This window comes from Agelaius phoeniceus, chromosome 4 (genome assembly GCF_051311805.1).
Source record: "Agelaius phoeniceus isolate bAgePho1 chromosome 4, bAgePho1.hap1, whole genome shotgun sequence".
Classification (NCBI taxonomy): Eukaryota; Metazoa; Chordata; class Aves; order Passeriformes; family Icteridae; genus Agelaius; species Agelaius phoeniceus.
Genome location: NC_135268.1, coordinates 55,666,332 through 55,678,370, shown reverse-complemented (window position 1 = coordinate 55,678,370; position 12,039 = coordinate 55,666,332). Strand labels below are relative to the sequence as shown.

Sequence of the window (12,039 nt, the reverse complement as noted above, 5' to 3'; positions counted from 1 at the left end):
CCTCCACTGTCACAGCTGTGCAGATTGGAAGGCTAGAAGCACTAGTTACATCAATCCAGGGTCTTACTGGATTAACTGCTACTAATACACATTCCCAGAGATGCAGAATTCACTTCAGCCCCTAAAATTTGATGAAATTGGCTGGAGAGAGATAATGAAATGTTTTTACATGAAATAAAATCAGCCAGGATATTCTGCATGCTCAGCCCTTGGCACTGCTGTGTTAGGCGAGGATGTTGCCTTAAACGTGCACTAGGCGGCACTTTAGGACTGGTTAAAGGAAGCAGAAAACTTAGCAACACTAATTCCACATCATCATGAGCAGAGTAAACAGTCTGGTGCAAAACAAAATATAAAAAAAACATAAGCAATTAAATATGTATTTAGCAGCAAGTGTGATTCGATTTCTGTTTTTCCCGCAGCAACTGCACTTGCTGAAAGTGGACATGCAACTGAAAATTACATTCTTGTTCTAAACAGATTGTATCTCTGTCGTCTTGTTCTTCTAAATAAATGGACTTCGCTTTTCAGCATCTAGCCAAACACAGGATCAGGTACTATATTTTTTCGTTAATCAGCCTGTGTCTCTACAGCTATCTGTGATGGTAGGTTTGTAATTTTTTAATTTCTTCATAAGAACTGCTGAAATGTCTGTTCTCCAACATTCTATTTTATTTCCTTCAACTGGTTTTATCTGACTTAAGCCCATGCAGAACTGTAGTTCTGTTCCAGGACAGCCCTCTAGGGTGTCTCCTGAGCATGAGAAACTGGTTTTGCGGCCATTTTAATGTCCATTCCCCTGCCAGGGATGTGTGTTGCCAAAGTGTTTGAATTCTGTAATGATTTATCTTGTTAAGCACATTAGAATGACATAAAAATCATAACTCCTAATTCTAACAGAATTTTCTCCTTCAGAATAGTTTAGGGAAGCTTAGAGGTAATCAGATTAATTTGATGGGTACAGATAAGGTAACGGAAGCACAGCTTTGTATAGATTACTTTCCACAAAATGACAGGCCATCCTTTTGCTAAGAATTTGATTTTGTAGTATCAATAAGATGTATAAACTGTGAAATGGTAGATAAGAATGACCCACTCAGATCACAGCAACAAGAAAATGTACAGTATGCAGCTGAAATGAATTAATGTCTTGCAAAAACAGTAGGTTTATACCGGTCAGCATATAAAATAGCCAGGCAATAAATGCAAACCTTTTTTAGAATTTGTTGGCTGCATTGTCACTTTTTGCCTTTTTTCTGCCTCTACTATGCATATAACTGCAGTTCATTGCTTCTGATACTGTTACTTTTGCTTATTTTAAGAAACTGGTAGAACTGCTCAGCATTAATGAATGCACAATTTTTTTTTCTTTTTTTGTCAGGAATTACTATTTTGTTGAAACTGAAACACTTTGTTGAAACAATGATTAAAAAACTTTCTGAGGAAGGTGCCTAAGCAGCAGGAATACTGACAAGTGCTAAAAATATGTTCATCCAAGACCAGCTGACAGCCAGGCACTGAAGATGAGTGTTGCTTTTAGTTTGGTACTTATACTGTACAGAGGCCTCTATACGACCTCTATATAAAGGGTTATGTAGCTGCACCTACTCCAAGTGCCATCCCAATCTGTTATGTAAAATTATTCCAAGAAAAGTCTGAGAAAGTCAGAAAACTAATGCGAACAGAGAGCTCTGCAGGCACAACCCCAGGGCAGCTTTCGACTGTAGTATCTGCCTAGTCAGATGTTTGCTCCGAGCCAGCTCCAGCCTGGAGCTTTCAGACTTGTTATTGTGCAGCTATGCCTGCAAAAAATGCCTGCCCTGCTCCTGACATGGGCATGTGGGAACGGCACAGGCAGGGATGTGTGCTGATGGGGCTGCTGGGGTACACGTGGGGCCACAGCTCCTGCTTCCTCTGAGCACACAGGGGATATGCCTCTGTCTTTACAGTAAACAAGAGAATGTGTGACTGGAAATCAATAGGTTGAACTTAGCAGATGAGAAATGAGGTCTAATTGGTGATTAAACAACACAATGTTTGGAACAATTAGATGTCAATCCATTTACCTCTCTCCTTTCTGGAGAGAAAGCTAGGTTGAAGAGCTTGAATTTCATGGCTCTTGCTATATCCTGAGATGAGATCCCTCACAACATTTGGGTCTCTGAGTATCTTGGACTTGGGAGAAAGACAGAGACTGATCACACAGTTTGAGTAAGAAGGGATCCTGGAGGATGCCTGGTTGTCTGAAATTAATGTCTCACTCTTACAGGCTCCCTGACCTCTCCTGGGACTGCTTCCTAGCCAGGTGAGACTGCTCTTCTGAAATATTGTTCTGGGAACCTTTGAAAAAAGATGCAGATAGATGTTTCATAGGTGATGGTAAAAGTGGTATAAATTCACAAGGTTGCTGCCTCCTTGTCAGCTTTATAATCTGCTCCTTTTCTTTGTCTGTCCATGATGAATTATGTGTTAAATTCCAGTAGTATTGAATAGGTATGTCTTGTGCCAACAGATGAAGCTAAATGTTCTATTTCAAATATAGTTATTAGTATTGCTCTGGAAGTGTTGGTCTTGGCAGACATTACCAATGGGTCTTGAGTAAATTTCCCCAGTAGGTGTTCCAGTCTGCACTGAGATGCTGTGGTTATGCTGACAGCAACAATTCTGTAGTTAGCTTAAAGCTAGTTTTGATGCGTCTGTGTGAACAGGAGTGATGCAGGACATGGCTGTACATAGGTGCAGGTGTGTGTATGTATATCATATAACTGTACCATGTGGTGCAAGATTCATGAACAGGTATTATATTTTCTACCTTTTTGATGTTGTTGGTACTTATTTTGTCGTGTTCACTTTTGTTCTTAAAATTAACCTAGCTGATCCCACAGAGTGGTTTTCTCTCCTATAAGGGACTTCTGTTATCTCTGTTGTCATCCTGTACAATGTGCTTGGTGATAGAAAAGATTCCATGGTGAAGCAAACAATCTCCCATCTAGAAATACCTCCTTTCAGGTTTCAGCTTCTTTTTTGCTTGTTTTTCTCTTTTCTGTAAAATGTTAAAAAAATGTAATTGTTATTTTCTGCTAAGAAGCTGAAGTGTGCCAGTTTTTGATTTATTTTAGTGCTTGATATTGTAAAGGCATAGTAAAGTCATATTAGTCCCATAGACTTTTGGTTTTTGTTGCCTAACCAAAATAGTCCACTAAATTAACCCATAGGGCATTAACTGGAGACTTAAATTCAACTCCCTTCTTTGTTTAGTTCAGAGCAGGAGAGTGAACCTCTAGCTCTACTTTCCTTTGCAGGTGCCCAAGTCAACAGGATAGATTCTAGTGGTATCTTCTTTTTCTTTTTATTATTTTTTTGCCCCCCTCCTCCCCTTCTGATTCAAAACTGTAAACTAAAAAAAAAATCTGATAAATAGAAATATCTGACAAACTGAACAGCCATTTCTTTTCATCACTGGTTCTAGAGAGTATGACAATATTTTTTCTGTTTTCCTAATCCTTTTGCTAGGAAATACAGTCTTGTATGTAATCAGAGTGGAGGAAGGATGCAAAAATATGAAAATATTACCAAAATATTCCAGCACAGAAGACTTTCCTGGGGAGTTTTCTCATCTCTGCTCTTATATTAAGGACTTATAATTTTTTTTTTTTTTGGTGAAGTTTGAAATCCTCAGTGGAAAATTACTGTAAATCAGAGTAATTCTTCCTGGGAGTTCTACTGCCAGCAAGTATAGCTTTGAGTCCATAGCTAATTAAAATGTCTCTGCTTAGGCTTTTTAACTAGAAGAATCTCCTCCATCAGCAGTTCCCAGTGATTCCGGCGCAGTGCGGCATACACGTGTTCCTACAGCACTCCAGGGCTTGTAGGTCATGATCCTTCTCTGGTATGGATATGAATGCATTCTTGTAATGTAGCTAAAACAGATGAGGGTTCCCATCAAGTGAACACAAGTCTACGTGTAACACAATGAAAGGTCCCTGCACTTTGGTTGTGTGTTTGGGAAGGTGACCAAACTGATCCCAGAATCACAGACTCTGGTAAAAGAGTCTGAGGCAGAAAGGAGTATCTGGAGATTGTCCAGCCCCCTATTTCCAAAAAGGGGTCAGCTAGAGCAGATTGCTCACAGCTGTATTAAATCTGATCTTGAACATCTCCAAAGGCCAAGACTCCACAAGCCCTCTGGGAAACCTTCTTAATCTCCCTCACACTGAAAATATGGGGTTTCTTTCTGCTTCTTCATTTTTTTAATGGTTAAACCAGACTTAATATATTTTAACTTATGGCTGGTACCACTGAGGAGAGTCTGTTTCCATCTTCTTTACTAACAGGATCAGATGTGAGCCTTCTTTTCTTCATGTTGAAGAGTCCTAGCCTTTCCTCATGTGACCCTTAATCATCCTCACAGCCTGTAAACAGACTTGCTCCACCTGTGTCCATGTCTCTCCTGCACTGGGGATTCCAGGACTGCACCCAGCACTCAGTGGTTTCACCAGTGCTGAGTGAAGAAGGATCAGCTGTCTCAGCCTTCTGCAATACTCTCCCTAACACAAACCAGCAACTGCTGACTGCCTTTGCCACAAGGACACATTGCTGGTTAATTATCAAGTTGTTCATTCCCTCCTTTGCAGAGTCTCTGCAGAGCTTCTTCCAAGCTAGCTAGACCCCATGTTGTGCTGATGGATGGGATTATTCCTTCCTAGATACAGGGCTTCTGCTCTTCCCTCTTCATGACCTTTCTGTTGGCTCATTTGTCCAGACTGTTGTGGTGGCTCTGAAATGGCAACATCTGGTGTACCAGCCACTCCTCCTGTTCATGTGCACTCAGGCCCGTGTTACAGGTAATTAATGAACACGTTAACCAACACTGGCTCCAGTATCAAACTCAGGGGCACATTGTTAGGGGTTGGTGTCACCTGGACCAGGGTGATCACCCTGGATAGATCACAGCCCTTTGATCCTGCCAGTTCAACCAGTTTTCAATTCACCTTGCTTACTATCCACTAATCTACCTCATATTTCATCAATATGTCTATGACAAATGTAATGGGATAAAGTGTCAAAATCCTTGCTAAAGTCAATATAAAAGTGTCATCATAAATGCATACTGACTATTCTCCTTTTCTTTTGTATTTTTGGAAAGTACTTCCAATTTTTTCTTCATTACTTTCTCAGAGTTTGAAGTGAGGCCTTTTACCTTGTCGATTCCCAGTCACATTCAGCTCCAGATGGGTTTTGTTGTATCTAACACCATCATTCCACACCTGGACTGTATCTCTGTATTCCTCCTAGGTCAAATGTCCCTTCTGCCACCTCTTATTAATTTTTTATAGTTGAGATTTTGAGGAGCTATCTGCTACCTTTATTTGACTTTCTGCACTTTGGGGTGGACCACTCTTGAGTTTGGAGGGAAATGATCCTTGAAAAATGGTTGAAGTCTGCATGAGCACGAGAGCCTGTGTAGGTGAGGCTTATTACAGCTGTCTAAAGAAGGCCACAAAATCCAGTATTTCCTCGTATTACTGATTTTGTTTTGCCCAATGGTTCTGACTTACAAGCTGTCAGCTGGCTCATCACCCATCTGCTGTTTTCACATCAAGGGCAATTCTCCCTCATCACAATCCTGCCCATCCAAATGGTGGATGCATCTGGATCCACCATTCCTAATAAAGTTTCCTAATAAGTGTGTGTTCACTCATTGCAGCACTTGAGTGAGCTACCCCACATCTCTAACCAAAGGAGGTTGTAGCCCTGTAACAGACATCTAATTACTCCTGCCTGTTCCCCATGCTGCAAACTGCTGTACAGGCACTTCAGAGAAGCACCATTTTACTGATTTCAGAGAAAAAATCTGCAATCTACTGTCCTGTTGGCGCTTCATTTGTTTGCATAGATTTGAGGCATCCTCTTCAGGTCAGATTGAGGTGTTTCCTGTCCACATCACATTGCATACTTGCCAAACCCACCCATCATTTGCTTTCTGCATTGGCTGTTGCCATCTTCCTGGCCCCCTTGTTCCTGGTTTGATTTTCCTTTCCTTTCCTTTTGTTCCACTTATTGAGTGGATCCTGCTTCTTCCAAGCAGTTCTCAGTAACCAGAGGATAGCAGGACTAGTTGCTTTGGTCACTGTGCCCTATGCCATGTCATTAATGCTGGCTAGGCACATATAAAAAATTTTTAACCCCTTTTTCACAAGTGAATGTACTCCATGCCTCTCTGTAGCTCCCACTGAAAGGGTTCTCGACCTGTCCTAATATCCTGATTAGAACTAGAACAACCTTTGACCAAGAGCAGCTGTGGGATCTTGTTAGAAGCTGCTAGAGCTTGCTAGAGACTTCAGTCTCCTGTAGCTATCCTTACCTGGCAGTGGCAGCAACCTTGGTGCCCCTCAAAGTACACAGCAGTCCCCCAGCAATCCCAGGGTTTCAGGAAGATCTAGAAGCAGGGTCCAGAAACTGCTGCGCAAGCTGCTGTGTCTGAATTCAACACCGAAGGGATTGGCTAGAAGCAGGTTCTAATTGCTTGTTTGAGGCATTTGTTTCTTTTCCTGCCTGTGCCTAAGGCACCCTGACTGCAAAACAGCAAGTGGGGACATAAATGAATTGTACTTGTGCACTACCTCTCATCCAAGGCTGTAGGTTGACTGCTTCTTTTGTGTTTATTATACACAAAAGGATAGAACATGGAACGAAAGACTTCCTTTGAATTTTGTCCTCAGTTGACTAGGCTTTTTTAAAATCATTTTCTGCATGTTTCAATTTGCTCAGAAACAGCCTACTCTGGATTGGAGAAAACCAGAAATATACCTAATATTGTAGATGGCAGGAGACTCTGCCTGCTGCTGACACTTTGTACTGTTTTGTTATCATAAGTACAATGGAGGAGCACTCTTGTTGTTAAAAGTTTTCTTTCCATCTGCTCATTCTGACTTTAAGCATAAGCCTGCTTAACACAAAGGGAAGGCATCCTATCTAACAAGGAGAGGTTCAGGAGGGTTCACTGTAAACAAACTGATGGGAGAATGTAAACAGGAGCAGTGTATTCTGCTACAGATGGCTTCCCCTCCCTCTTGCCTTGCAATTTCCATGCTCATAATGAAATATTTTCGTTCTTTAGAATCCTATAATGAAATGTGATTTAGCAAGAAATGGAATTTTTGAAAATAAGGTTGAATTCTTCATCTGCTGCCCATGATAATAGATGACTGAAGAATTAGAACCTTGACTTCACATTTGACCTTGTTTTTGGGCAGAAGTTGGCTAGATCATCTTCCAACCTGACTTTTCCTATCATTTTATGAATTATAAGAGATTCTATAGCAATATTTTCAATATAGCAGGTTGGGATTTAACTACACCAGTATAGATCATAGTGCCACATCTTGCCTAATTTCTAACCTTTCTATAGTATCTCTTCCATAAGTTGTTACTGGATGAATGAAGGCTTTTTTGATGTGTCCTATTTCCATCTAGAATATTATTCTTAATATTCAATTACCTTGAAGATGGGGGGTGGGCTGTAGCACTTGTGCTGTGAGGAGTGGTTGAGGGAACTGGGCTTGTTCAGCTTGGAGAAGAGATGGCACAGCAGCTATGGAGACAATTAATATCAGCTTCCAGTGCCAGAGAGGTCATGAAAGAGATGGAGACAGGTTCCAGGAATCAGTGCTCAGAGTTGGCTCTGCTTTGAGCAGGAGGTTGGACTAGAAATATCCTGAGATCCCTTCCAAGCTGAATTACCCTGCAATCCTCATATAATAGCCTCTATATTTGTTCAGATGATTATAATTCCTCTTATGAAATATCAAATGGCAGTAATATGAATGAGTTTGATTAGGCTTGAATCATTGGGCATGATGTTTCTTCCCTTCCAGGTTATGAGAGGAGACTCTACAATCTATGCAGTGATGTCAGCAGAAGTTTGTGAAGAGAATCCAATGGAAGGAAAGTTTGGAATTGAAGAATTCAAGGGAATCAGTGATTGTTACCCCTTTTGGCCCCAACCAGAATAGACATCTCATCTTTTGATGGTATGGTTTCTCAGTTTCATTTCTAACTGGATATTCTGTGTCAGGCTGTGATGAGGGAAAGAGAGTGCAACTCTCATTTTCAGGTTGGTGTTGCTCATGGAAGCAGTAATTAGTAGCATAGCTTTATATTTCTGATGTTCCTGCATCTATGATTTTGAACATAATTCAGACTCATAGGATTTCTTTGTGACTGTGATGGGTAGTCCTGTGCTTTTTTTGCCTTCCCCTTCTCAACCCCCCTAAAGATGAAATTCCATAGAATCAGAAGAAGGGTGCAAAGATGTGTAGGATCCATGCATGATACGGATGGATCGAACTCTCTCTCTGCTTTCCTTACCCTGCTCAACATAGCTGCTCAACAGCTATTCCTCCTGTCATACCTCGACAAAACACTGAAGTTTCATGCTGTTGTTGCTGATATTGCCTTACAGATATGCACATTCAATACATTGAATGCTTTGAATTGAGAAGCTGGTGGAATCACTTTCAATTGATGTAATTCAGCAGCTGATCTTCAGCTTGCAGTCTTAATTTTCAATCCATTTCTGGACTAAGCGATTCAGAGAAACCAGAGCTGCTGTTTTTTGGAGGAGAAGGATTAGCATAAAGGTGCAAGTTCCACTTCCTCTCCTTTGCTATGATGCATACATTTGTTTTGTTTAAGAGGTACCTAGTATTTATCAGTGTGTGGGGTCCAAGAGAAGAGATTGCTTTTGTGGCTAGGGAAAATACTTTGTACTCCAGACTGTATTTCCCTGCTTCGTACAAGCCCAGATGGTGAGATGAATGGCAGATCTGTAGTTCTGTCTGTTCCTATCAGTGAAATGTAATTTCTATCTTGGTGCTTTAATATCTGGATGAAGCCTGGGGTAGTGAATTTGGAGTGTGGAGTCATCTGCATATGTTTGGAGATGCAACCTAGGCTTTATTATTATTGCTGTCCTTTCTCATCTTTGTTAATTTTTCCTGTAGTGAAGAAAAGGAATAAAGTCTCTCTTCTGAGATTCTTCAAAAATGGGACATCTTGGATAGTAGCAATGACACCTCCTTATGATTTAAAAGAATATTTTTAGAATTTTAATGTGTGGGTTTTGCAAACGGCAAGCAGAGAAATTGGATTTATACCTGCAGAAATCCATATCAGATTGGACAGTATTTCTTTCAGGTGAGTTCTAGGACATCTGTATGTTGTGTCTTTGAGAGGAGCCTCTCAGTTGCCCTGAACTTCTCAGAGCCAAACTGGTTATCTTCTTTCAGAGTTTGCTGACTTTGACTTCCACTAACTAAAATCTGATATGCAATAAAAGAATATTTTTAATTACATTTATACTTAAAAGTGTTGCAATCTAAAGAGTTATATTTATTTTTCCATTCTTTTAAGCTGTAGGAACTGATAAAGATTGAAATATTTTTGAAGAAAGGTTTGAAATGGATGAGATGCTTAAACATATCAACATCGTCTTTCTGCCACTCCAAAAAGTTGTCATTTATTGTACTCACTCTGAAGGGCTTTGCAGAGATTCTCTATGACTCTTTTATTTAAGCTTGGATTCATTTTTGAAATAGTACCAAGAAGTTGACTGAAAGGAAGCAAAACAAGGATTTAATGAATAACATATTGAAGTAGATTTCAGAAACTTTGTGCTATCTTACTTCCTTTCACCCCTCAAGTATTTGTGTAAATATATGTATGCCTCCCCCCATCTTTCCACAGGCTTGTCCAAAAATCCTTGCATTCCCACCTCCAACTTCTTATCTTTGATTGAAACAATTCCAGTTTCTTTCATCTCTCCCACATCCTCAGGAACTTTTCAACACTGGCTCTGATGGAGCCAGCTTTCTCCCTTTTCTTTGATTCCTATTACTTCAAAGTAACAGTAAACTTTTGATGTGAAGGAGAAAATTTCAGGAGGAAGAGAGGGATAGGAGAGAAGATGCAGACATTTAATGACATTTTCCTGGGAAGTTTCCCAGCATAATATTCCTGAAAGCTATTCCCTGAAGGTATAACTACAAAGTAAAATGTAGGTGTGATTGCAGCACACTAAGAATAAAATGAATATACTTGTATCTCTGTATCTACATATACAACAACACAGGCACTAATAACTAAAATTCAAAGTGGGGGTTGAAGTACACGGCTGCCAATCTGTGACTGCCTCTCCATTGCTGCATTACTGTGCACACTGAAGTTAGAACAAAGACACCCATGGACATTTCTTTCTCTGATTTCAAGTATAAACTGGAGACCTTGGCTTAATTTCTAGCTGCCACATTAATGATAAAGGATTTGATATTCCAGTGCTTCAACACTCTGCCAATTCTGTCCTATAAACAGGAATTTGCCCTTATGGAGACTGTAATCTTAGGGAATAAGATAGGAAAGAATCTTGGTCTGACAGTCTTCACCAAATTTTTTTTTTTTTGGAAATGCTCATTATCTTCTTTGTCCCTTGGCTCTTTAAAACCAATTGCTGCACACACACAAGAAGTGAATTTTGCACAATGCACAAAAGCACGTTCCGAATCACGACATATATTTGGAAATACTCTTATCTTAAAAACTACAGTTCAATCATAAACAATTTTGGAGACATGGTGGTATGCTTTGCTTCTCTTGTTTGGGAACCATTAACTACAAGAGTGGATTGTAAGTAATTCTGGATGCCTCCTTTGATAGTAAAAGTTTGCAGCCATTATGGAACTTCTTCTTAACATTTTGAGAAATTTTGAAGAGAATTCGAGTTGGTTGTTCTGTCTTCAAGATATTTTTGAGCCTCTTTACATAGTGAATAACTCATGGAATTGCTGAATGTCAATTAGAAGTAAACATAACAATTAAAGCTAGTTAGACAGAAATTAGCTAAAAGTTCAAAACCAATACTTAGCCTACCAAATTAAACTGTAGAAAATTGCATTGGGAAAGATAGGTTAGATTGCTTTATTTTTGAACAAGATGCAGTTTCTACAAAATACTTCTCGTATAGTTTACAATTCTTATTTTTAATCTTTTCCCGAGAGGCTGATTTCAAGTTTATTGTGCTGTGTTTTCTACCACAATCATAATTTTGGATCTACTTAATTTCTTCCTCTTATCCTTTTTTTGTTTTAATGTTTCCCACTAAGATTTATTCAGGTTGGAAAATTTAATTTGTTTTGCCTTTTTTGTTTTCATTACAGTCTCAAAGGGCTCCTCATCTCCTTTCACTTCTTTGTTAATTGTATTTTATTTTCACCTGTTTAAGGCTGTTTCCCCAAGGAGTTAGAAGGATTAAGCTTTTGTTCAATAAGAAAGAATTCAAGTCTTAAGTTCAGATTATAACTAGTCATGTGTGTATATATATAACAAGCTTGGGACTATGCTGAGATCCCCTGCCCTTTTTTATCTTTCAAGGGAGGATAGCTTGAGCTTGCATTTTCACAAGGTGTCTGCATCTAATATGTTTATTTGGGGGTCACATTTACTTCAAATATTAGCCCTTCTTTAAAATTCTGTGCAATTACTCAATTCAGTGCTTTAACTTTTACTGATATCTATAGTCTTTAGATACAAACCCCCATTTAAAATGTCTTTTTCAGTTGAAATTGAAATATCTTATGAAGATAAATGGAAATATTTTCCATTGCACTTGCAGATCTTGATGCTCCTACTTGGACACAAATGTAGGAACAACAGCAATATCACTGAAATAACCCTTTGTACAATCATCTGAGAAAATGCTAGAGCAAGTATATTTTGCCTGGATGCTAAGTTTATATTGTTTTTAAAATGCTACATATCATATTAACTTAAAGATGCAAGCAAACTGTCCCAATAAATTACTAGGCATTTTTTAAACCTGCCTAAGAAACTAAGACTATGCTTTGTTCTCAATACCATGGATGTAAACTGGTTGTGGTAGAACACACTATAGTATTTCAATATATTTATTTTATTATATTAGAAAGACATGTCACTTATTAAACATTATGATTGCATAATTTAAATTTTCTTTTAGTTCCTTCT

The 12,039-nt window shown here is 39.1% G+C and overlaps 1 long non-coding RNA gene across 2 annotated transcripts in view; it reads left to right on the top strand.

The window, feature by feature from the left end:
- The first annotated feature begins 338 nt into the window (after positions 1-338).
- Positions 339-12,039, top strand: part of LOC143693981 (uncharacterized) — a 219,823-nt gene continuing 208,122 nt past the window's right edge. Inside the window, exons 1-4 of one of the 2 annotated variants that reach the window (XR_013182143.1) lie at positions 339-554; positions 2,270-2,305; positions 7,878-8,033; positions 8,465-8,642. This is a non-coding gene — a long non-coding RNA (uncharacterized LOC143693981). The remainder of the gene's footprint in view (positions 555-2,269; positions 2,306-7,877; positions 8,034-8,464; positions 8,643-12,039) is intronic. The other variant, XR_013182144.1, reaches the window with a different exon arrangement.